The 25,693-nt window shown below is 45.8% G+C and overlaps 1 gene segment (V, D, J or C); it reads right to left on the bottom strand.

The window, feature by feature from the left end:
• LOC124523595 (T cell receptor beta constant 2-like) overlaps positions 1-25,693 on the bottom strand; it is a 196,792-nt gene that overhangs the window by 25,691 nt on the left and 145,408 nt on the right.

The raw sequence follows: 25,693 nt of genomic DNA, 5'->3' as shown, positions 1-25,693 counted from the left end.
AAAACCTAAAAAAAATAATAATTAAGTTGTCTCCCATTTTTCTGAGTAATGCTTTTTGCTTCTCAGTATACGTGTCTTGCATGTCTTTTGTTAAATTTGTTCTTAAATACTTTGGGCTTGTTTATATTCTTTTAAATTCAAATTTTAAAACTCATTTATCCCATTGTTTGCCATAGCATATAAACTGCAGTTGAGTTTTGCATGTTAATATTATAGCCCATGCCCTTAATAAATTCACTTATTAATTTCATAATTTTGTACTTTCTTTTGATATTTTAATATAAATGGTGATTTCATCTCTTAAAAGATTTTACCTTATAATTTACTCTTCAGCCTTTTCGTCTTTTTCTTGCCTGGATGTGCTGCCTAGCACCTCCAGTAATGTGGGACAGAAGTGCTGTGTGTGAACGTTATTGACTCGTCTATCATGTTGGGGCTAAAGTGTTGAATATTTCTGCCATTCATTATGCTTTTAATTGTTGGCTGCTTGCAGATGTCCTTCGTTAGACTGAGGAAGTTCGTCCTGTTCCCACTTCTCTGAGTGTTCCTATCAACAATGGATATGGAATTTTATTAAGTGTTTTTTCTATCTCTAGTGATAACTGTTGTAGTTTTTATACATGTGCTAATAAGGTAAATGATAATGACTTATTTTTTTAATTTTTTAATTTAATAAAAAATGTTTTTTAACGTTTATTTATTATTGAGAGACAGAGAGAGACAGAGCATGAGCAGGAGACGGGTAGAAAGAGGGAGAGACACAGAATCTGAAGCAGGTTCCAGGCTCTGGGATGTCAGCACAGAGCCTGACATGGGACTCAAACCTGCAAACCACAGGATCATGACCTGAGCCGAAGTCGGACGCTTAACCGACTGAGAAACCCAGATGCCCCTAATTTTTTAATTTCTATTTTATTTTTTTAATGTTTATTTATTTTTGAGACAGAGACAGAGCATGAACAGGGGAGGGTCAGAGAGAGGGAGACACAGAATCAGAAGCAGGCTCCAGGCTCTGAGCTGTCAGCACAGAGCCCGATGCTGGCCTCGAACTCACGAACCGTGAGACCATGACCTGAGCCAAAGTTGGAGACTCAACCGACTGAGCCACCCAGGCACCCCTTTAATTTCTATTTTAGAGACAGAGAGACTGAGAGTGCGTGTGCAAGTGGGAGGGGGCAGAGGGAGAGAGATCATCTCAAGCAGGGCATCCCATGCTCAGTGCAGAGCCAAACCTGGGGATGGACCCCACGACCCTGGGATCATGACCTGAGCTGAAATCAAGAGTCAGACGCTTAACCAACGGAGGCACCCAGGTGCCTCTGCAGTGACTGATTTTTGAGTATTGAGCAAGCTTGTTCCTGGGATAGACCCTATTTAATTATTTGAAAACAATCTATTTTGACTTGTTAACTATTGACATTTCAGGTATCTCTCTATTTTTTTCTTTTAGTGATTGGCTGAAAATTATCATACTCATTTTAAACTTTTTACAGTATACTTATGATTAATATCGTAAAGATTCATTGAAAATATAAAACTTTGCGACTACGTGGGCCTGTTCTCTCCAACCTCGTCTTTTGTGGTATTGTTGTCATCTTTATTGTGTCTATCTGCCACATGCCCGGCAATGCAGTGCTGAAATTTTTGCTTTCACCGGTTGTGTGTACTACAAGGAATTAAGAAAAATCTCTAATATGTATCTACACTTCACTATTTCTTGTGCTCTACATTTCTACCTCAAAATCCAAGTTTCCGGGGCGCCTGGGTGGCGCAGTCGGTTAAGCGTCCGACTTCAGCCAGGTCACGATCTCGCGGTCCGTGAGTTCGAGCCCCGCGTCGGGCTCTGGGCTGATGGCTCAGAGCCTGGAGCCTGTTTCCGATTCTGTGTCTCCCTCTCTCTCTGCCCCTCCCCCGTTCATGCTCTGTCTCTCTCTGTCCCAAAAATAAATAAACGTTGAAAAAAAAATAAATAAAATCCAAGTTTCCAACAGCTATTGTCTTTCGATATTTATCTATAGACCACTGGAATCTGTTATTCTTTTTGCACATCCCCCCCCGCCCCATTCGCTAGACACTAAAATTTCTATTGCCATAAATTCAAGTTTACTGAATTTTTCTTCTGTTATCTCTAATCTGCTCCAAGCTCATTCAGTGAGGTTTTTTTTTAAATTTCAAATATTGCCATTTTAATTCTCAAATTTCCATTTATTTCTTATAGTTTCCATTATTGTGTTGTGAATTCCCATTTGTTTTCTTCATTACAGTAATATTTTCTTTTATGTCCTTGAACATGCTTTAAATCCCTGTTCATGAATTCTATCATCCAGGTAAGCTCAAAATATGTCTTCGCATCAGGAGTTCAGAGCTTGGAGCCAGGCAGCTGCCATACTGATGTTCTTTTGACTATAGGTCATGTTATTTATTTTCTTTATATACCTAGTAATTTTTTCATTGTGTCTTAGACACTGTCAAGGGTATGTCTGGATTTTGGTTATCTCTCTGAGGGGTGATTGGGTTTTTGTTTTCACTGGCATTTAACTTGCTAAATTCAACCTCTGAATTCTGTTCTCTTCTGTTTGACAAAAATGGAAATTTCTGTTCAGTTCTTTTACCCTTAGCATGGCTGATTGGAGTGCTTCTCTCATGCATAGTTCAGGCATTAACCAGAGACTGGGACAGATTTGCATGCAGAATTTTGGATTGCCATTTTGTGGATATCCTTTTTCTGAGATATCCTCGCTAACTTTTTAGTCAATTCTTCATGGGTTCCTACTTGACTGCGATCCATTTTTTGGCAAAAATCTATAGCAACAGAAAACTTACCTTTCATCCAAGTGTTTACTTCCCCATAGATTCTGCCTTCTTTTGGTTGCTTTTCAGCCCATTAAGATAAACTTTAAACTTTTTTTTTTTTTTTTTTGGTCCAGAGTTCGTATTTGTGATTTGTGAAGGATGAGTCTTACAGGAGTTATCATGGCATTACAAGAACTGCCTCATTCTTTTGAATGGCTGTTAGGTAATCAGCAGACTTTTATCGTTTGGTTGGTACCTATATCTGAAGCCTCTGAGTCATCTAGATTATTTTTAAGGAGGTCATCTTCTCCAGGCTGGATCTGGGTTTCTGATCGTGTGAACTGACGCTAGATGATGTTCTGGATGAGTTTCTCATTTAGTGTAGCCACAGTCTGTGTTTTGGCAGTAGCTGAAAATTAACCTTGGAGTCTTCCTGCTTCAGTCTGGCCTGGTTGCTAACTCGTTGCTCCATACAGTTGTTATCCTGATGCTTTTTTTGGTTGTTGTTATTCTGAGTCAGATTCCCTATTTTCTGAATCCTGCCGTTCCTTCCCTTTTCGACTTTCTCCTGCCTTTGCTGATACACATTATCCAGGAACTTCCTTAGGAAGAGTGAAATGGAAATAAAGGGTTTAGATCCTGGCAGAAATGAAAATTGCATTTGACTGGTAGCTTGGGTTGGTTGAGAAACATAGGCTGAAAATTGTTTTCTATCAGAGTTTTGCAATTATCTTTTACACCACCGTGTTCTAGCATTCAGTGTCGCTACTGAGAAATGTGAATCATTCTGTTTCTCATTTCTTTATTTATAACTTGTTTTGACTTTTAACATTTTTCTTTGTCTTGCATCACTTTAGATCATTTTGTCCGCACTGTTCTGAAACTGAATGAAGATATACCTTAGTTTCAGTTGTTTATATTCATCAAACATATCACTGGCCTTTTTTAATGGCCATCTTTACTTGTCCATCACTAGGGTGATACCGTTTCTTCTGTCAACACTTCATCGTTCTACTTCAAGGTGGAAGTGTTGAAAGTATATGCTACATCATGGAAGACGTCTTTGGTGCTGGCTATGCTGCTGGCACAGAGGTAGGAGACCCAGATATTTGGCTGTGTGAATTATATCTTTCTACTAATGGTTGGATTTGAGACCCATTGAGCTGAGCTTGGAAATTTACCCACATTGGACTCCATTATCTGATCATTTCAAAAGCAGTATAGGAATACTTATCTCTGCCATTAACTTTCCAGCTGTGTGGCTTTGGGCAAGCTATTTAGATTTAGGTTTTTCATTTATAATTAGTAGGCAATAATACTTGTATTTCACAGCTGTATGTTACAATAAACTGCTTGGGATATCTCACGCTTGTCTAGGAAAAAGGGGAGATGTTCTCTTCTCTTTCATTGCCCCTGTTTATTAAGAGGCTATCCCCACTTTTCCATCATGTCCTAGCAAAGCCTGTTTATATTTTCATTTAACACAGAACAATTTGCTGTATTTACCCAAGTCACAGAATTTTAAACCTCTCTTTCTTGGAGATTTAGGATGGCATCATTCCTTCTATGAATTTTTCAGTATCTTAATGTGATGTACCTTTATCCAAAATCATGGTTTACATTTTCCGAATGCTTCCTTGTACTCTTATGGTAAACATTAGTAATATTTTATGTGCTTTTAAGAGTGTATTCTGTGAACTCTCTTTGGGACACTTTTTTTTTTTTCAATTTATTTCTAAACTCAAGCCTCTTATCCGAACCTACAATCCTTTCAACCTCTTTAGATGTCTTGTATAATTCATTTGATGTATGATATTCAATCTCTGCATATTTTCCATTTAAGTCATGTGTTCTACCTCCCTGCTTGGGCGACAGCTCCTTAGCAAGGTAAGATGCCTTTGAAGGAGCAAGTGGCAGCGTGTAAGGACTGAAACCTGGTCTGGGGTGGCGCTCTTTCCACCAGGGTCTCAGTTTAGTTGGGGATGGTCCCAGAAAGCACTGGGAACGCTCATATCTGTTCCCCTCTCTTGAGGTTGATCTTCTGGGTTGGCGCAATGCTTGCTGTGGGAAGTTAATACTTTATGAGAAATTATAGGACTCCCAGACACCCTGAAGGCCCACCGAAAATAGATGTTTGCAGATGTGTTCTGTCGTTTCACACTATTCTGCGAAGAGGTGCTTTCTCTGTTCTAGATGTCGACCTCCATTGGGAGACCTATGATCCCTATCTTTTTTTAGAGAAAGAATGCCACCTTTTCATTCCAGCAGGATTTCTCACAAGAATGTTGCAGGATATTTCTTACTTTTAATACTTCCTCTTGCCTTTACTTTTTATCTAAAATCAGCTCAAACTGGGTGCTATATGTAAGTGATGAATCACTAAATTCTACTCCTGAAACCAATACTACACTATATGTTAACTAACTTGACTTTAAATAGAAACTCCGAAGAGAAAAAAAAAATCAGCTCAAGTCTTAGCTCTCATGTGAACTTAATACTGAATATTGTAATGTGATCGATTTACTTTTTTCTCTGAGTTCTACACCATAAAAACTTAGCACTGAATCAAAGCATCTAATATGCCTGTTTTGTCTCGTTAATACTTTTGCACTGACATTTGGATTTCCAATATCCTTTACGTTTCTTTTGTATTCCCAAAGCAGAATAGGCTCAATTCACATTTACTGACAGGATAGTGTATGTTTCATTCCTAAAACAAACAGATATTTTCTCCAGAGGATTGTGAGTACAGATATAGCACGACTAATTCTTTTTCTTTTAAGTTTTTTAATTTTTATTTTGAGAGAGATCTAGAGAGCAAGAAGGGGAGGGGCGGAGAGAGAGGGAGAGAGAGAATCCCAAGCAGGCTCTGTGCTGTCCACACAGAGCCCAATGCGGGGCTCAAACTTACAAACCATGAAATCATGACCTCAGCCAAAACCAACAGTCCGGACATTTAACCGACTGAGGCACCAGGGTGCCCTTAGCCTAATTCTTACCACCTTCTGCATCAAAGTGTATTCCTTCCCTGATCAGAAATTTCCAATCAAACATCATCGCGCACTTAGAGAAACTTAAAAAGATCCATTTTTGTTGGTTTTTCTCTTTCTCAACTGAATAAACAGAAGTCAAACTCCACAAGCTTTCTCTTGAATCAGCACAAAGACAAGAACATTTAGCTAAAAAGTTTAGACTGTGTGAGCGCCCTCTAGCGAAATGTCAATTAAGAGCATACGGTGATCCAAGTAGCAAACAGTATGAGGGAGGAGGAAAGGAGCAGGGAGGAAAGATTGATAAACGGTCATAGGGCAGGGCCGCTCCAGTGTGAATAAGTGAGAGACTTCTCCTCCTGGTTGGGGTGGGGGTCTCATGAATTTCGGTTGGGGATGACACATACGGTGGGGCGGGTTAAGTAAGTTCAGAAGGGCCCCTGACTTGGGAAGCGGTGGTGAGTGGGGCCTGAAAAACATCCACGCTCTCCTAGCCAAGATGCGTGCTATGGCCTTGCTTCCCCTTAGAGGCCGCCTTACTTCTAATTGGCACGAATGTGCCATGGGAGCCAGTGCAGCTCAGCCCTGAGTTGGGGTCACTTCCCCCTGATATCTGCCCTTTTTGAGCAGAGAGGATGTGGCTGTGAGGCACTGGGGATTTACTGCTGGCACAGAGGTACACGGGTGTCTGGTTGGTGCTGGCAGAGTCCAGGGCCAGGGGGAAGGCGTTCTTCTTCTTCCTGGAGACGCTGTACCCGTCAGGGGCATCTCCTTTCTCAGTACTGTCAATATTATACGACCGATGGAGGAGCTGCAGCCCCAGACCTGGGTCTTGTCGCTACCAGTACGTTCTTTCGTGGTCCATATTCTGCAAACATTCCATCAAAACTTCCGTTCCCACTTTCTCGATGAGATATCTCGGAGTTTGGGTTCCTTGTGTGTCCACAAAGCCTAAGAGGGAAGGACAGATGAGGCGAGAAAAGAGGCCAGGAAGCCTGCTGAGGGATAAATCTTGTATTCAGGGCCTAGGAATAATGGCACAGGGGTCTGCTGCCAACTCCCCAGACTCACCGACTCCCAGGAAACAAAAGGCCACAGCACAGAGGAGCCTGGGCCCCATGGCAGGCTCGAGGCAAGAGTGGCTCTTCTCTCAGGCTCCAGGTTGTCTGTGATGTCGCTGTCCCTGCCCACGCTCACGATCCCTTAGTCATCTTCTAGATGCTGGAGACTTTAGAGGTGCCAGAGTGAAAGCCGTCTCTGTTCTGCAGTGTGTGTGTGTGTGTGTGTGTGTGCACGTGTGCATGTGCTTGTGGGTGCTTGTGTGTGCATGCATGTGTATGTGTGTGCGCGAATGTGTGTGTGCGTGCATGTGTGCGCACGCATGTGTATGTGTGTGCACGAATGTGTGTGCATGCATGTGTATGTGTGTGTGCATGTGTGCGCATGCATGTGTGTGCATGCACGTGTGCATGTGCTTGTGGGTGCTTGTGTGTGCATGCATGTGTATGTGTGTGCACGCATGTGTGTGTGCATGCACGTGTGCATGTGCTTGTGGGTGCTTGTGTGTGCATGCATGTGTATGTGTGTGCACGAATGTGTGCGCACGCATGTGTATGTGTGTGCACGCATGTGTGCGCATGCGTGTGTGCATGCACGTGTGCATGTACTTGTGGGTGCTTGTGTATGCATGCATGTGTATGTGTGTGCGTGCATGTGTGCGCACGCGTGTGTGTGCATGCACGTGTGCATGTGCTTGTGGGTGCTTGTGTGTGCATGCATGTGTATGTGTGTGCACGAATGTGTGTGTGCATGCATGTCTATGTGTGTGCGTGCATGTGCGCGCACGCGTGTGTGCACATGCATGCACATGTGTGTGTGCACATGTGCGTGTGTAGAAAACAGCTGGCAAGGTAGGCCTGAGATGGCCATCCTTAGAAAGACCGGCTTGCAAGGCAGGCATCTGGGCGCTGGGACTTCAGGAGCGTTCCCACCACCTAGTAACTGGTAAGTGTAGATCGTTTTGCCTGGACTGCTTGCACAAACAATGTAATATGTGCTGAACACCTGCTTTGTTTCTTTGGGTGTGGAATTTGGGTACGTATTAGGTAGAGAGGGCCTGTATGGTCAACTGGATTACTTTTCCTGGATTGCCAGGGTGTTCCACAGACTGGGTGACTCTCCCTACGGAAATGGGTTTTCTCGATGTTCTGGAAGCCAGAAGTCCAAGATCAAGGCGTGGCCGGGCTGGTTTCCTCAGACGCCTCACTCCTCGACCGGCAGGTGGCCTTCTTCTCCCTCTGTCTTCAGTCTTTCCTCTGTGCGTGTCTGTGTCCTAATTCCCTCTTCTTACGAGGACACCAGTCAGATCGAGAAGGGGCCGCACCAGTGACCTCATTTAATCATCTCAATTAATTACATTAATTACCTCTCTAAAGAGCTCATCTGCAAGTATAGTCACATTCGGAGGTCCTGAGGGCTGGGACGTCAACACAGGAAATTTGAGGGGACACAGTTCAGCCCATAACACCAGCTGCCCCACACGGCTGGGATGCTGTGTCTCTAACGGGCCCCCCTGGGCAGAACCCTTGCTCGTAGGCTCTGCGTTTTCCTTGCAGGGGAAGGTATGCATCTTCCTGGGAGGGAGAGAGCGTGAGGATGTCTGCATGGATGTGTCCAGACTCCACCTTGTCTCTTTCTGCCACCGCCTGCCGGTGTATCCTAACTCGGTCTGTATGGTAGAGCTCAGCCAGGGGTCCGGATGTGCCGGGTCCTCCTAGTGAGTCTCAGGAAGTGAGTCTCCAAGATCGGGACTTTTTTTCCCTGACTAACTCTGATGGGGGAAAACATTATGTTCTCCCTCCCTCTCTCCCCCCACCCCCTCTTTCTCTCCTCTTCATCTCTCAACATACATTTCCTTCACAGCAATTTTAGTTTTTCATACGATCTTACTGAGTAACAATAGTTACCACAATTAGCGCACTGGTTACAAAGGCAGGCTGTGGAGCTGACTGTCTGGGTTTGAAATCCGCTTTGTCGTTCATGTTACTGGCTGTGACCACGGGCAAATTCTGGGCCTCAGTGTCCTTATATGTCAAATGGGACTAATAACAGTACCAACCGCACAGGGTGAATGCAGGAAGGAACAAGTTGGTACCTACGGACCGATCATAAACAGGCAGGGCTCCGTAAGTGTGGCTGGTCAAAGCACTGACTCATCACCACACCGTTGTTTACTGAATACTGATTCTGTGTCAGACAGCATGTTAAAATTCTTCACCCACATGATTTCTTGGACTCATCCTTATGTTCCCCTTTTGGGATAAATCTTTGTCTAAAAAGACTTGCTTTCCAAAATATTTCTCCAGGAATTGTTTTCCCAAGAATTCAAATCGACAAAACCAAAACCGCACTTGCTGTTAAACTCTTGATATTATACTCTGGTTCATTACCAAGTGTCCTACACCAGCCCTGCTGTTTCTTCTTTAAGCTTCATGATACTTCTGTAATAGGGACTTCGCCCAGGCAGTGTCCGATCCTGCTTATCCGCTAGGAAGGAAAAGCTTCAAACTCCAGAGTAATTCTGACTCAACCGTCAATATCTCTCCCCTGAATTCCCCAGGAATCTCATAACCAGAAGCGGCCAGAAGAAATACGTCTGACTTTGTGTTCGGGTTCAAATTCCATCTTCCTGTTGTGCTGTTCTCTGCTTTTGAAATGATTAGCTTTAGTGTTTAGGGGATTTTATCAGATCCCTAGTAGCTCCTTGCCATCCTGGGCACATCCTTATATCCAGGTGGCATCTCGAATTGCAAAGGATCACCAGTCCCCGAGTCCTCATTTCTACATGTCCATCCTTAAGTACACATGTAGTACGCTGAAAGTATTTAGTTGTAGATATTTCTTTTGTCTTTTTAATGTTTATTTATTTTTTATTTTTGAGAGAGACACAGAGCGTGCGCGGGAGATGGGCAGAGAGAGAGGGAGACCCAGAGTCCAAAGCAGGCTCCAGGCTCTGAGCAATCAGCACACAGCCCGACGCGGGGCTGGAACTTACAAATTGCGGATCATGACCTGAGCTGAAGTTGGATGCTTACCTGACTGAGCCACCCAGGCGCCCCTAGTTGTAGATATTTATGTTCTAATTGTTATGATTTGCTTCCATAGATGTAGGGGCATACAGAGATGTGATTCTTCCCATGAGTAATAGGCTAATTCCTTCATGAAACACTTGCCTTTTCTGTCCTCTGTGTTGGTGGTGGAGACACAGTGGTGCCAGTGCCCACACGTGCAGGTCCACCTGGCAGTGTAGTGGACACCATGGGCGACCATGGTGGAGTCCAGGTGTGGCTGGTTCCAGGTGCAAGCACTAGGGTTACCGGAGGGTGGGAGAGACACTGGCCCCTGTCTCACGGAGTCAAAGGATGAATCTTGCAGACAACAGAGAGTGAGCAAAGCGGTAGAGTTTATTGAGAGAGCGTATAAAGCTCTCAAGAGTGACAGGGTCCCGACTGGGTAGCCGCCAAGGATTTTTGTCCCTGACTTTTTATTGGGACCTTGTCAGAAAGTTCGTGAGACTCCACGCATGGCACCTAGCCCAGGCGGGTCTGGAATACCTTCATCTTTTTTCTCTCCAAACCCCTCCGTTTCTTCAGCCTCCCACTTGTCGCTGCAACCTGCCTCCCCGAGCCCCCCTTCTCTCTCCCTGCCTAGTGTCGCCCTTCCCTATTCACTAGGAGTGCACTGTCTGCAGAGAAGTAGAAGAGGACAAAGAAGAAGGGGAGTGGGAGGGAGGGAAAAGGGAAGGAAGAAGAACTTCAGAGACATCACAAGCAAATGCATAAGCAGGTATTTAAAAGGGCATTTTCAAGGTAATAGGAGAAATGTGAATATAATTCTGGCAGTATATAATAGTAAGGAATTACAAATAATTTTGTTAGGTAGGTAATATGATATAACAAAGTGTTATTCTTTTTTAGAGCTTACTAAAATCTGGAATAAAATACTGTGATGTCTGGGAAATTGCTTCAAAATGTATCAGCCCAAAATGCTGGCGAAATGGATGATGGTGGGGGGGAGGGGAGTAGCAAAATGTTAATTATTGAATCTGGGCGATAGGGCTCATTGTATTATTCCTCTCTATTCTTGTGATTAAAATTTTTCATCATAAAAAGCTTGAAAATGTAATACAAGGGGAAACATGGAAAGTACAAATTATTTTCATCTAACGCTTCACCTCCAACATGCTTTACCACAGTACTAAATTAAGTACCGTTTTCTGTAAAGTAACTGTTTATATTCCTCCAAAGTATTGAATTACAAAGGACAGCCTGAGGAGAGGTCCAGAGTAAAGAGTACAGGGAAATAACAGCTAAATACGGAATGTAATTCTGGATTGGAATTACATGGGCCAGAATCTGTTTTCCTGTTTGTTATAAAGGAATCATTTGGACAATTGCCAAATATAAATAATGTAGCAGATACGGATGTAAAAAAAAAAGAATAATAAAATCCAATTAAAAGTTGTTCTGCTTGTGTTCCCACCATGTGCCAGAAATTCTAAACAACTTTGGTGATAAAAGACTCCTTTTGTGTAATATCTGCCCTTCGGCGACTGCCTTATTTCACTTAGCCCAGTGTCAAATACCTAGAAACAGAAAACAAGCAGTTGCCGGGGCCTGGGGGAGGGGAAGTGGGGAGTCGCTGTTCAGCAGGTACAAAGTTCCAGTCTTGCAAGATGGTTACCTTCTAGAGATCTGTCTACAACATTGTGCCTGTAGTTAACAGGACTGGATTGTACATTTTTTAATGTTTATTTATTTTTGAGAGAGAGAGAGAGCAAGGGAGGCGCGGAGAGAGAGGCAGACACAGAATCTGAAGCAGGGCTCTGGGCAAATCCAGGGCTATCAGCACAGAGCCCGACGTGGGGCTCGAACCACACTGGAAGATCATGACTTAAATGACTGAGCCATTCAGGCGCCCCCAGACTGGATTGTACACTTAAATACTTGTTAAAAGGGATTCGTGTTAAGTGCCCTTATCACAGATATGCACACACACACACACACACACACACAATTTTAAAAACTAACCCTACAGAACAAAACAAATCCTCAACAGGTGATTTTGGGGCATGTTAAGATTTGTAATTATTACATGACTGTTAACAAAAAAAATATTGTGTAGAGGAGGGAATGCTAAAATATTATTTGCTCTGGCAGTTGAATAGGCTTGATACGCCGCGGGCAGGAGGCAAAGGATTATAGGACATTTCTGTTACTCATTATGAAGAAGAGAAATCCCAAACTGAGACAGACTCCAGTAAAGCTTACTTCCACAGTGCCTCTTTGTCACAGTCTTCTTCCCGAACTCACAATAGCAATTTGGGGCAGAGGGTCAACACGTCGGCTCTGAGCTCAGTGACCCCTGCAGTTCCCATGAAGGGTCTTTCCTCGGGACAGCTTGCCTCCACCCTCCCGCCCCCCCCTCCCCCCCATGTCACCATAGCTCCTCTCTGAGGCTGGAGGTGATTATGGAGTCTGTGGCTAGAAAATTCTGTCCCTGAATCTTTAATGATGAAGCTGTTGCAGAAATGGGGCATGGCTAGCTCAGAGATCAGCTGCATCTATGCTTAATAAGAAAAGCTTGTCTCAGAGAATTTATCCATAAGATTTGTCATCTAAGCTGCTTATTAAAAGGGTGCTTAGCTGGAAAGAGAGATCAGGAAGACAGATCCTGATTAGAATTCTCGAAGGCCTCTTAGAATCCTTGTATTGATATTTCTCGAACGCTTGCTATGTGCCTGGCCCCGGGAAGGCCCTCATGGACCACAGAGGCATGCTCCTTGCCTCACGGAGCTTCGATTAGATCCATGGATCCATCGTGCAGTGCTTCAGGCACAAACCGGAAAGGTACATTACCTTAAATCAAAGAACAGATGGCCCTAAGGAAAGATTTAGAGCAAACAGTAACAACACGGTGAGACGATTGCAGAACTGAGATGTGTAGAAGGTGTGTGTGTCCAGGAAGTGACCAGGGACATTTGGGGGAGCGTGGGAAGCAATCAGGAGATCAGGAGAGCAAGAGGGAGCTTGCCAGGCAGGCCTGGCAGAGGAAACGTCGTGTGCAATTGGATGTTATCCTGGCAGAGAGGTGGCGGCGACAGCTGAAATGCAGTTATAAAATAACGCCGAATACAATGTTGAGCCTTGGAGAAATGAAGTCTAGAGGCCGACACCTGAAATTAGAAAGGCAGTTTGTCTAGAGATGGAGTGGAGCTGGAAAACGAAATGTGGGCGATGGGGGAGGGAACAGGGCAGTGCAAAGGGCCGGACAGCGGGGGTCCTGGAAGGAGTCCCTGAAGCCCCGCGTGTCTGGGTGGAAAGAAGCTCCCTCTAGCAGGTACTTGGAGGGAAGCCGAAATGACCGCAGGGGGATCTTCTCAGGTTGCCTGGGCTGCGGAAGCTATGTACAAACCCCGAGGAGGAGGGAGGGAGAGAGGACTGTGACAGCTCATTCCCAGGTGCTGTCCCCCTTCACCGTCTCCCATGTGGGTGCCACCTCCCTGATGTGACAACCCTTCTGGAGCAGAACGGAAGTGGCTGGGCAGCGCTGTGGGTTAACCGCTGGCAGGCGTGTCTGAGAAGGGCTGGACGTCTGAAGGTTGGGGAGAATGCTCTGTCTTATTTATAAGACACCTTGTCTCTTAGACTTCCCATTTGTTGGTACCCCTGGCACTGAGTAAAAGGTTAATTGTAGCCTCACTCCCAGCTCTTGTCTGAATCAGCATATACGGGTCATGGTATGTATTTTGGTCACATCACAGAGTCACCCTTCGTTTCTGACCCTGGGATTTCAGTGGTGCTGGCATTCATGGGCACTGTGGATTGAAAGAGAGGGTACCTGAAGAGAGAGAGCTTAGGAAGGACGCCAATGTATGACCACCAGAGAAAGGCCTAATGTAGTGGTCTGGCCAACCAAGTTCAAAGACACCTACTGTGCTCATGAACCATCTATCCCAAGGAGGATATCATGGCAGGTGAATGCATGGTAGGGTGTCTGTGTTGGCTCTGCTGTTAGTGTAATGATACCTGGGTACCCCACTTTTAAGGGAAGAACATAGAAATAGTAGTCCACCAAGGACATTGACAAGTAGTGAACAAAAATTAATGTAAAAAAAAAACATGACTAGGATTCTAAATCTGAAAATTCTCGAACTCTTGTAGATATTTCTTTAGCATGAGTGAGATTGATTGAGGTGTGATTTATGCATCAGAAATAGATTCCATAAAGCAGGCTGTGGGTGCATCCTCTAAGGAATGGTTTAGAACCAGAAATCTCCTGGTCCTAGAATCAAGGGTAACAGAGTAACCTGGTGCCTAAGGCAGGTCCAAGTTAAGAATAAGGGCATCCTAGCTCAGATCCCTAGGTCCTATAATAGAGGGCTAGGTGTGTGGGACTCTGTATAAGTATAAAGGGGTCTGTCTACATCCTTGTCCCATGGGTTCGCATGGGATAAGGGGTCACTTGAGATGACTTCCAGGAAAGAGGTCATTAGATGGCAGAACCATTTACAGGAAACAGTCTCTCGTCTTATAATCTCCATTTACATCTCCGATTTAATTAATATAATTGTATTTATACTGAGGATGTGATCAAAGGTATAATGGAAACTCAGCTTAGACTGGAGAAAGAACAAGTTTTGTAGTTTAGAAATGTCTGGGCAAGTCTTTCAAAAAGGAGGGATTGGTCCACTGGAAGCCTATGTGAATAACAGCGTAAGATGCCTCCTTGAGAGAGCTCATCCTTCCGTAAGGGGTGGGGGATTGGCAGGGTGGACCAACCCAGCAATGCAGCCATAGTTCTTGGAGGGATGAGTGGATTCTGAGCTCAGCTGTTGTATTTTGTCTTGTTTTGTCTTGCCAGATTCTGCATCCTGGATGAGGTTCTCTGCGTTCCATTGTTCCAGGGTGTAACTACTATTTTGCTGGTTGGTGAGGAATGTATGTCATTGAACGAGCCTTTGTGCTAAAGTCTGTGTAAGAGATTGGGGATCAAGATACAGAACTGTAATTTTGCCCTACCAACACAGAGAAGGGAAGGGAAAAGCCCGGGCAAAATGTTTCCTCTTGTGCTTCATTAATAGAGGTGTCACTCTGCAGGAAACTACCTGGGAGGGATGACAGAGCCTGCTGGCCCCGTCTGGCACATCGTACCGCTTGGCAAATGTAATGGTTTGGAGCAGAAGCAGCAGCGGTGGTGGGCAGGTGTTTTAGGGCCCATCAGAAGAAGAAAAGGATCCTGTGGACACAGTGGTACCCGGAGAGGCAACATCCTTGTCAGGCTGACATATAGCACAGAGTCAACAAGGGGCTGGAATATAATAAAAAACTCTATTAGAGCACATGAGTTGTCTGGCTTGTCTACAGATGTGAAAAACCCTGGAATCTCCCCAAACTATGTGTAGGAGAGAAATTTGCAAGGGGTCTAGATACTGGACTAGTCAGAGAGGCTTTAGAAAGAGGGTCTGAGAGAAGACGGAGTCACTCATTTACTTAACAAGTCAATGGCAAGTATGGAGATAAAAAAGGTAAACAATATAGGCATGATCCTTGTTCTCATTAACCTTAATATTTATTAGCATAAACTTAAAAAAAAGTTTATTTTGAGAGAGAGCACGCATGAGCGAACTGGGGAGGGGCAGTGAGGGGGGGGAGAGAGAGAGAGAATCCCAAGCAGGCTCCTCCGCTGTCAGTGCAGAGCTTGACGTGGGGCTCGATCCCATGAAACACGAGATCATGACCTGAGTCAAAATCAAGAGTTAGACGCTCAACCAACTGACCCACCCCGGTGCCCCAATTGTGTAAACTTTAAACAGTAAACAGTTGAGTACGTTGATTTCCTTGAGGCTAGCGTGTCAGGCTGTCATAAGAGCAGGGGCAGAGGCCTCACCCAGCCAGGGCTTCGAGGAAATCTTTCTGGAGGAAATGACTTCTGAATTAGCATGCAGAGGAACCATCGGTCAGCTCTCCGGGTAGGTGGGGAGAGGAAGGGGGCTCTAGGTAGAGTGAACGTTACTGGTAAAGACCCAGCAGTGAAGCAGCAAAGGGCATGTGTGGGGACCTGTAAGAGATGGAAATGCCCCGTAGTTGTGAGTGAAAGAAAGAGGACTTTCACGTTAGGAAGGTAGAGACAGGTATGCAAAGACCACATCATGGAGAGGCTTGGAAGTCTCCAGTTTATACTGGAGACTTTGGCCAGGTTAAGAAAAGACACTGATGGGTTTCAAGCTGGAGACAGTGGCTTCTGGATGGGGGCAGGTGGCAAACGGGAAGTGGGGGGTGACTACTTGGAAGGTGGTTGAGGAATCCAGGTGAGAGACATTTGGTGGGCCACACTATCATCGGTGAGGTCAGAAACATTGGTAGAATTGGCGAGGGATGGAACATCTAGAAATCTGCGGGGGGTGCGACGGATGGGGGGGGTGGAAGGATGGGATGTGAGAGAGGGTGAGGCTGACTCCTGCATTTCTGGCTTGGCCGTCTGGGTGGATGGCGGGACCATGTGCTGAGATGAGGAAAATGGGAGATGGCAGATTTTGTAAACAACCCAGAACGTGCTCTTCCTCCCAGTGGCCAACATCCGGGAACAGGACCTGGAATGTGGGACAAAAGTTTGCGGAGCGACTGGAGTGAAGATGGAGGGCTCGGGTTGGGCAGCCCTGAAGCCCGGTGAGGAGAAAGGGCTGCAGCCTGAGCTGGGGGGGAGCTTGTTCAGGGTCCCCGGATGTGGGGAGTCAGGGAAGGACTTCTGCCCACACTGATGGTGGAGGGAATTTTCCTCCTGCTTGTGTGGGGGGGGGGGCTCCCCAGGAAGGAGCCTCCTTGCTCTTGTGGTCCTCTTTTTGTGCAGAGAGGATTTACTGCTGGCACAGAGATACAGAGGCGTCTGGCTGGTGCCGGTGGACTCCAGGGTCAGGGGGAAATTCCTCTCCTCCTTCCGGGAGACAGCGTACCCATCAGGGACGTCTCCCTTTTCAATAAAGTCAACATTCCTCAAATAGTAGATCAGCTTCAGACCCAGCCCTGGGTCTTGTCGATACCAGTACAAAGCGTCATGGTTCATGTCCTGAGAACAACGCACTGTCAACCGCTTTCCAGTCCCCGTGATGAGGTGTCTTGGGGTTTGGGTCACTCTGGCTACCATGGGGCCTGTGAGGGAAGGAAACAGAGCTAGAGACAGCCGAGGAGGGCATCTGCGGCTCTAGAAAAGGACTTGAGCTGAGACCTGCAAGCTACGGCCAGGTTGTCCACGTGTCCCGAAACTCACCTGCTCCCAGGAGACAAAGCAGACCCAGCCCAGGGGCCGGAAACCCATGGTGGCTTCACACAGGTGTCTCCTAGCCCCTGGGGCTCTAGTCGGTCTCTGTAATGTCTCCATCTCTGCAGCTTCTTGGCCCTCATTTTCAGGGGTGAAACCACTCGCCTTTCCTCCTAGGGCTGGAGTGAAACCCAGGCAGTCAGTACCGGCCGCTGCGGTCGCTCTCCTTTGAGGCTGCGTATTTCTGCGCACCGGACAACGTCTCATCAGTATCCTCTTGCCCAGCTTGCAAATATTGGTGTATTTTAAATCTTTATGATGAAAACTGGTATAACATGTTGGTCACTCAGATATGCGAGAGCGTGAAACTTACACTGTCATCAAAATTGCACTTTAGAAGTCTTCACTTCTACTCTGCAGAGAAAATTCCAAGTGTTTCCCTGTCCTTGTGGACCCACCGACTAGCCTCCACCGTTTACAAGAGGCTCATGCATAAAAATCCCGTCAGGTCCCCAGGGCGGATTATTTCACCGGTCTGTATCCAGTTCAACATGTTAGATGCAGGACCCTTTCCCCGTTAACACAGTACACGTAGTTGTGGGCACGAGTGGCTGCTTTCCTCAAGGTTGGTGTTAGGCATACCTTTCTTCCTTTCCCTCTTCTCTCTCTCCCTAAAGGCAGGGACGACGTCTGCTGACTTCAGTGACCTCACATACTTACCAGCCCACATGGTTTCTTTGTCTGCTATAGACTTACAACCTCTTTCTTGCGGTCTCCTCGTGCCGCTCCGCACGGAAGCATGGATATGTCCCGGATCCTGGCTGCGACTGGCTGTCTATACGAGTCGTGGGAAGTTCTGTCTGTGGCTGGGGCCATCGTGGCGTCTCTTCTGAGTTCCTGCCACACATACTGCTCCCTTTTCCGGGTCACTGTGTCCTTCCTGCATTGAGGTGACTTGCCTGGGGTTGCCCCGAAAATTTCCCCCCTTGGACACCTTTGAGTTTGTTTGTGCTTTGTTGGAGCCAGAGTATTCTTGAGGGGCCCAGGGGAGGAGGAGCAAGAAGAGACTGCCTCATCTCCCCGAAATGCTTCCATCCACGGCTAGGGCTTCCCAGAGATTTTGCCAAATCATTGTCATCCCCAGGCAAGACGTGGGCCCTCATCCCTGTTTGAGGGCAGTGCCCAAAACTCAGGGATGGCTTTCTTGCCTGAAGTCGCCCTCAAGCTGGGGCTCCAAACTGTCACCATTCTAGGCCAGCGAGAGAGGCGTGCTTGCTCTCAGGACGGTAACTCTGCTCTAAGGAGGCGTGTTCTGTCTTCGTATGTCGCTACCAGTTCTGTTCCTTCCAGGAAAAGCATGGCGGGGAGCAGGTTTGGCTTCACTTCAGCCGTTGGTGTTTTCCGTTGTCCTGAGAGTACTCAATATCCTAGCTGGGAGACAGGTGTTCCTCAGGAAGGGAAAGCAGTTTTCATTCTCAGGAGCCCTCCTCAAGTCAACAATTTCCTTGTTACTTAGTAAACCTTGTCGTCCTGAATTTCATCTTTAGAAACCTTTCACAGTTTACCCACCTCCACAAAACTAAATCCACTATTTACCTCCCATCCAGTGGGTTTTCCCAGGTTCCATGGTGCTTCCCACATCATAGAGGTGGATAATTACAATTGAAAGATTTATAGTTCATCCCAAGCATTCTCCATGTTAGGTTAACCCAAGATTCAGGAGGCATCTGATTCATTTTGTTAAAAATGTTTATTTATGAGAGAGAGAGAAAGAGCAGGGGAGGGGCAGAGAGAGAGGGAGACGGAGGATCTGCACGGATAGTAGAGAGCCCGATGTGGGGCTCGAACTCATGAGCCATAAAATCACAACTTGAGCTGAAGTTAGATGCTTAACCAACCGAGCCACCCAGGCACCCCCAGGAGGCCTCTGATTCTGTCGTCCTTTCCCCCAGTAGCTAATTCACTCTCCTCAGACACAAGCCGCTCCCCTCCACCACATCCCATGGCCAGTGATCTGGTCTCTCTTTTCTTTCTCTACATCAACCCAAGACTCTAAAGCAATGCCACTAACCTGAGTTCCTGATACCCTTAGGTCACGAGCCAGTTCCTATACCTTCCCACCTTTCCTTCTTGAGGCTTCCTTCTGACCTTTCCTTCCCAAAGGCCACCACTTTCAAGAGTTTGGGAGCTTTCTCCCAGTGTGGGGCAAACTTCTATGTCCCTAACAAAGAGACTGGAAGAAAAGAGAATCCTGTAGATGGCCAGGAGCCCTGAAATATCTCCCTCGTCTTTTGTACTTTAATGTAATGCATCTTGCTCTGTGCTGTCCATCTGTCCATGGACTTCTTCAGTGTCTGCTCTCAGCCCCCTCCTCGGGCGCACTACTTAGGAAATCTGCATTTCCCATGCATTCCTTCTGGGGTAACAGTCTCGGGACAATAATACTTATGCCTGCCTCGGCCACTGAGGAGCCATTTCTTAAAAAGCCCTGTAAGGGAACACGTTTATCCCTTTAAGTGCATGGCAATATTTTTTCTATGGGTGAGCCTGAGCCCAGATATAGGCTGTAGAATGGTTACCACACTTCAAATCCTATTTTACTTATGCTGCAGCCATTTTAGTTCTGAGGAATTTGCTCTGCCCTATATATTTCCCTATTATATGATTAACCTTTGAAAGACCTCACGAGAGATATTTGTATACTGGTTCTCTTTAACTGGTGATACAGTGTTCAGTTTTATCAGATTTTCTCATTTACCATTATTTGAAATGTAGTGTTGATAATAAGGAATACGCTAGTGCCCTCTAGTGGAATCTTACTGCAATTGGCAGAAAAATAGGCTCAGAAGTTCACACCCCATAAAATGAAAATGTTCAGAGTAGATTACAACAGGGAATTAAGGTTGTAGATACAATGAAGGTTACTAATCAGCAGGCCTTGATCCAGGAGACTATCCTGGGTTATCTGGTAAGCTCAGTCTAATCACATGGGTCTTTAAAAACAGGGAGACTTGGGGCGCCTGGGTGGCATCTGACTTTTGATTTTGGCTTAGGTCATGATCTCGTGGTTCTGAGATCAAGCCCCATGTGGGGTTCTGAGCTGATGGTGCAGAGCCTGCTTGGAATTCTCTCTCTCTCTCTCTCTCTCTCTCTCTGCCCCTCCCTCTCCCTCTTTCTCTCAAGACAAATAAACAAACTTTAAAAGCAGGGAATCTTTTGCAGCTGTGTTTAGAGGGAGACGTGAATGTGTAAGAAGGGTCAGGGAGATAGATAAAGATAAAGGTGGGGAGTAAAGGTAGAAGCGGGGAGTCACAAGGCAAGGGTGCTTGATTTTCTCCTAGAGCCTTCAGAAAGAAATGTAGCCCTACCAATACGTTGATTTTAGCTGAATGAGACAGGTATTGGACTTTTTTTTTTTAATGTTTTTTAAAATTTATTTTTGAGAGACAGAGAAAGAGACAGAGCACAAGCAGGTGAGGTGTAGAGAGAGAGGGAGACAGAATCCGAAGCAGGCTCCAGGCTCTGAGCTGTCAGCACAGAGCCTGACGTGGGGCTCAAACTCACAAACCGCAAGATCATGACCTGAGCCGAAGTCGGACGCTTAACCAACTGAGCCACCCAGGCACCCCAGGTATTGGACTTCTAACCTCCAGAACTGTAAGATAACAAATTTGTGTGTGTGTATTAAAAAATATATGTGCTTATTTATTTTGAGAGAGAGAGAAAAAGAGAGAGAGAGCGAGTGAGTGTGAGCAGGGGAGGGGCAGAGAGAATTCTAAGCAGGGCTGCTGGGCCACCTTGTGGGTGGGGGTGGGGCTCACAAGGGCAGAGTCACCGTGTACCTTGGGTTTGCCATTTTTTTTTTTTGTTCAGAGGATGTGGCTGCATTGATAAACTGCTGGTGCGGAGGGACTTGGGTGTCTCGGTTACTGCTGGAACATTCCAGGGACGGGGGAGCTCATTCTTTTCCTCCTTTCCCTCTCTCTCCTCTTTCTGTCTCCTTTTCCCTCCCTCTTTCCATCTGCATGCTTGAGTGTGTTTGTGTGGTCACCTTGCAAGTGGGTGGAAGCTTCAAAGCCAAGGGACTTCTGCTGAGATTCACAATAACAGCACATTCTAATCTCCTGCTGTTTGGAATGTGACTTCCTGTGTCCCATGTCACAACCTCCCTGCCTTCTGGGCAGCAGCACCTTGGTGGCTCTGAGCTACTCCGTGCTGGCCACTGACTGTTCACACCAAAGGCAGAATTCTTTCCAAGAGAATAGGCCCCTGAGGCTGGCAGTGACTCTCTTCTGGAACATTCTGGTCCAAAGCCTGTGCAGAGGAGGCATTTGCAAACATGGAGCGCGCCAAGAGCAGGAACTGGCAGCATCTGCCTTTAAAAACGGCATCATCTGATTCAACCTCCTGTCCTTATTATCCCTCTGCCTCTTCTTAGGCTTCTCCCGGAGTGACTTTCTTCAACAGCAGCCTTCTTTCAGGGGCTCAGGAGTGGGGCTCTGTCTGTGTTAGTTTCCTGTCACTGCTATACCAAAGTATCACAAACTCAGTGGCTTGAAACAACGTATGTTTAGAAGTTTGGGTTCTCAATGGGTTGAAATCAAGGTGTAGCAGGACCCTATGCTCTTCTGGAGCCTCTAGGTGAGAATCCGTTTCTTTGTCTTTTCTGGCTTCTGGAGGCTACCTGAGCTCCATGGCCCCTTCTTTCCTCTTCATTAAAAAAAAATTATTTAATGTTTATTTATTTTTGAGAGAGAGAGAGACAGAGAGAGAGAGAGCATGAGCAGGGAAGGGGCAGAGAGAGAGGGAGACACAGAATCCGAAGCAGGCTCCAGGCTCCGAGCTGTCAGCACAGAGCCTGATGTGGGGCTCGAACCCACAAACCATGAGATCATGATCTGAGCCGAAGTCAGATGCTCAACACACTGAGCCACTCTGGCGCCCCCTCCATCTTCAAACCCAGTCACAGAAGGTGGAGTCCTTCCCACATCACTCTGTAAGGACCCATGGAACTGCGCCCACCTGGATAATCCAGAATAATCTCACCATCTATCTCAAGGTCAATTGGTGTGCAAATTTAACTGCATCTACAGATGTAATTCTCTTTTGTCATGGAAGGCAATATATTCCGATTCTGAGCATAAGGAAATGAATACTTTGGTGGGGGGGGCATTATTGGGCCCATTAGGAACCCTTAACCAGAAAAGGAAGGTAAGGTTGGGAACTGATTAAACTTAAGGAATGTAATTTTTAGGGGGAGAAGAGGAAGCAAGCCCAGGACCCAGTCACTGTGGACACTGCTGAACCATTTATCCTTTCCTTTAATGGACATATAATGAATACCAATTGGGTGGCAGGTTTTAGACTATGTTTTAGACTATGGGAATCCAGGCACGAACAAAAAGGACAATGTTTCTGTCTCTAGGCTGATAATATTTAATATTGATTGTTCACGGTACTTGTATCCCAAGCACAGAGGAAAGTTCCGGGGAAGGACTGATGGCAACACGTGTCTTCTTACATTGAAGATTTTGTAGTCCAATGGGAAGTTAGCCATACCAATAATCATTTTAACTTGGCATCTGCAGTAAGGAAGAATTGTGTAAGTAAGGTGTAGTGAGAGTACAGAGGAAGGAGCTCACGATCTTGGGAAAACAAAGCACATTTTAGATAGTGCTATTGTAAGTGAGATTTTGAAGAGCAAAATGAGTTGAGGTCATTCAAGGGAAATGCTATGTGCTGCATGTTTGGAAATAGCTGGAGTTCGATGTTGCTAGAGTCAAGTGTGTGAGAACATGAGTGCCGGGAGGTGTGGGCGGATTTTCTAGAAGGGCTGTGATCACACCTTATATATGCAGGAAGTTTTGTCCACCGCCACACATCTCTGTCCTGGGGATTCACTTCTGTGTCTTCCGAAACCCACCACCATACCCAGGACTCTCTTGACCCTTATCAAGCTTGAGAACTAGAAAAAGGTTTAGTAGATGGAAGGAAAAAGAGCACTTGTCAGCATAGTACACATGTGCTTTAAGAACTGGTAAACCTAGGAAGATAGAGGGGCGGGAAATATCTCGAGTGTCATTTGGAGGCCGGATCTGGTCAGGTCATTTGGTTTCCTCCTCCTGTGAGAAGACCTGAAGATTCTGAAGCACGGACCTCTTCCAGGTACATACAGCACATGGGTAGGTCTTCCCTAATGCCCAACTGTGATAGACCTAATGGAAAAAGAGATCCGTAACTCAAGAGGGAAAAAGAAAGAGCTTTTTATCATTATTCTAGACTCTAATGAGAACTTGACATTCTAATGCAAGGATATCTTTCTTGTAAGGTATTTAGTTTCCTTCCTTTCAAGTTGTTTAAAAGGATTGTCATAAGTTTTTTTCCCCATGCTAATATATTTAGCTTTTATGTCTGATAGACCACAGAGAGCCACGGACGGATGCAGCGGAAGGGAGTGACATGGCCCGGTTCTTGCAGTCAGGACGATGGCACTTGGTACTGGGAGGCTTATACCGCATTAGATGGGGGAGGCTGGAGCTGGAGAAATAGCTAAAGAGGCTACTAAATTTACCTGTAGAGCTGATTAGACGAGCATGAACATGGCAGTGGTTGCACTGAGAGAATGGATGAAGAGAAAGGTTGTGTAGGAGTTAGAAATCAAAGCACTTGGAGACGGATTGGGTGTCCAGGGTAAAGGAGAACGAGAAATGTAGGACAACTTCAGTCTCATGCAAGCAAATGCCTCACGCGTCGATTCACCAAATCGGCAAACCAGAAGGGTGGCTGTGGGTCAAAGGTGACACGTTGTGTTTAAACTCCAGGAGGGAGTAGTCAGTTGGTGTCCTGAATGGACTTCTATTGAAATTAGTAATTGGGGTGGAGGGGACAGATCTAGAACTCATTAATTACAGAGTGGGATTCTTTATGCTCCCAGCCCCCATCTTGGGATGGTGGAAGGCAGCCACCTTGTAGAGAAAGACAAAAGACTGATAACTTCTCAGAAAGTAGCTTTTCTGTCTAAGAAAGTAACTTTTCTCTCCTCTTCCAATGATCACTCTCCATCTATGGCAGCAGGTGGAATTCAGTCCTGCTTGACTCATTAGTACTTGGGTTGCCCTGACAAGAGCTCTGTTGTCTGATCATGGAAGAGCAGGTCAAGTCAGGAGAAAAACAATCTGCTGCCCGAGACACTGATCAGTATCCAGATGATGCTCCAATTTCTTCTCCAGGAAACTTCCGCAAAGTGGCTGATAACGAAACTAAAATCACATCCAATAATGTCCTGCTGACTGGATCCTGATATCTGTTGTTTCCCCGAGGCCCCACATCAAGGTTGTTCACTTTCTGACTCATTGGAATTTCAAGAGGTTATACTACCTCCCCCAAATAATCAATGAACTGTTAAGTTATTTCCATGTCAGGTTACCTCAAAATTCATAGTAACGAAGCTTATTACAGATCGCTTTCCCTCTGCCCACTGAGTTTATTCTCTTCAAAAAAGTTCTCTCAACTCTCACTCCATCCTTTTCATGGGCAGCTGTTCTGGTCTCATCTCTTGTCTCTTTTCTCAACCCAGAGACTAAAACGATATGGTTCTTTAGCCTGAGGCTTTGGTGTCCTTCCAGTAGGAACTAGATCTTTCTTCTTCCCCTTTCCTTCCTGTAACTTCTCTTTGCTACCTTTACCAAGGGCCACTCCGTTTTACTTTTATTCTGTGTCCTTGATAAAACAATAGGAAGAAAAATTGATCTATTGTGTGTCCAAGACTCAGAAACATCTTTCAAGTAGTTCTGAATTCTAATTTAGTGTATTTGGTTGCATGCTCTCTGAATTTCCTGTCCCGATACTTTTGGTATTTGTTCTCCTTTGGTGTGGTAGACGGAATGCTAAGAACTACGCCCAGGGACGCTTGCCCACGTATTAGCCCCTCCTCTTTGGGCATAGGTGGTACCTACGGATATGACAACTTGTCGCTCCTATGATTGTTTTACAGTATTTGGCAAAAGGGATATTATCCAGATGACCCCATCTTACTCTAATCACATGAGACCTTTCAAGGCACAGTTTTCTCCAGCTGGTAGCAGAACGAGGGGGTCACAGAGCTTTCTGGGGGCATAAGTAGGATTTGATGTGCATTTCCGTCCTTGAAGATGAAGGGGACCAGAGAGAGAATGCAAGGAACTGAGGGCGACCCCCCAGTGACCACCAACAAGGAAACAGGATCTTATTCCTACCACCGCAAGTGAATTCTGCCAATAATAAGAATGAGCAGGGAGGAGGAGTGGGCTCCAGAAGGGAGTGCAGCCAGATGACACGGTGGTTTCAGCCGACCTTGAGCAGAGAGCCCAGCCCCACCACCCTCACCTTCCCACATGCCGAGGTGTGGGATGATGAATCGGTACTGTTGCAACCCGTCTAACTTGCAGTGATTTGTTACACCGCAACAGAAAATGAATACAGTTGATTATCACCCAACATTTGCCTTTGGGGAACTGCGCAATGAACCTGCTGCGTCTCTGATCTACCTACTCAGCACCACACGTTTTCGTTTTCAACATGACACCTGCATCTACCCAAGTGAGGTTCTGCTCCCT

Source organism: Lynx rufus, unplaced genomic scaffold, assembly GCF_022079265.1.
Source record: "Lynx rufus isolate CCGP_SWC_20201006 ecotype Redwood Valley unplaced genomic scaffold, mLynRuf1.p SCAF_4, whole genome shotgun sequence".
NCBI classification, from domain to species: Eukaryota; Metazoa; Chordata; class Mammalia; order Carnivora; family Felidae; genus Lynx; species Lynx rufus.
The sequence above is the reverse complement of the archived record's forward strand: the minus strand, read 5'-3'. Positions and strand labels throughout refer to the sequence as shown.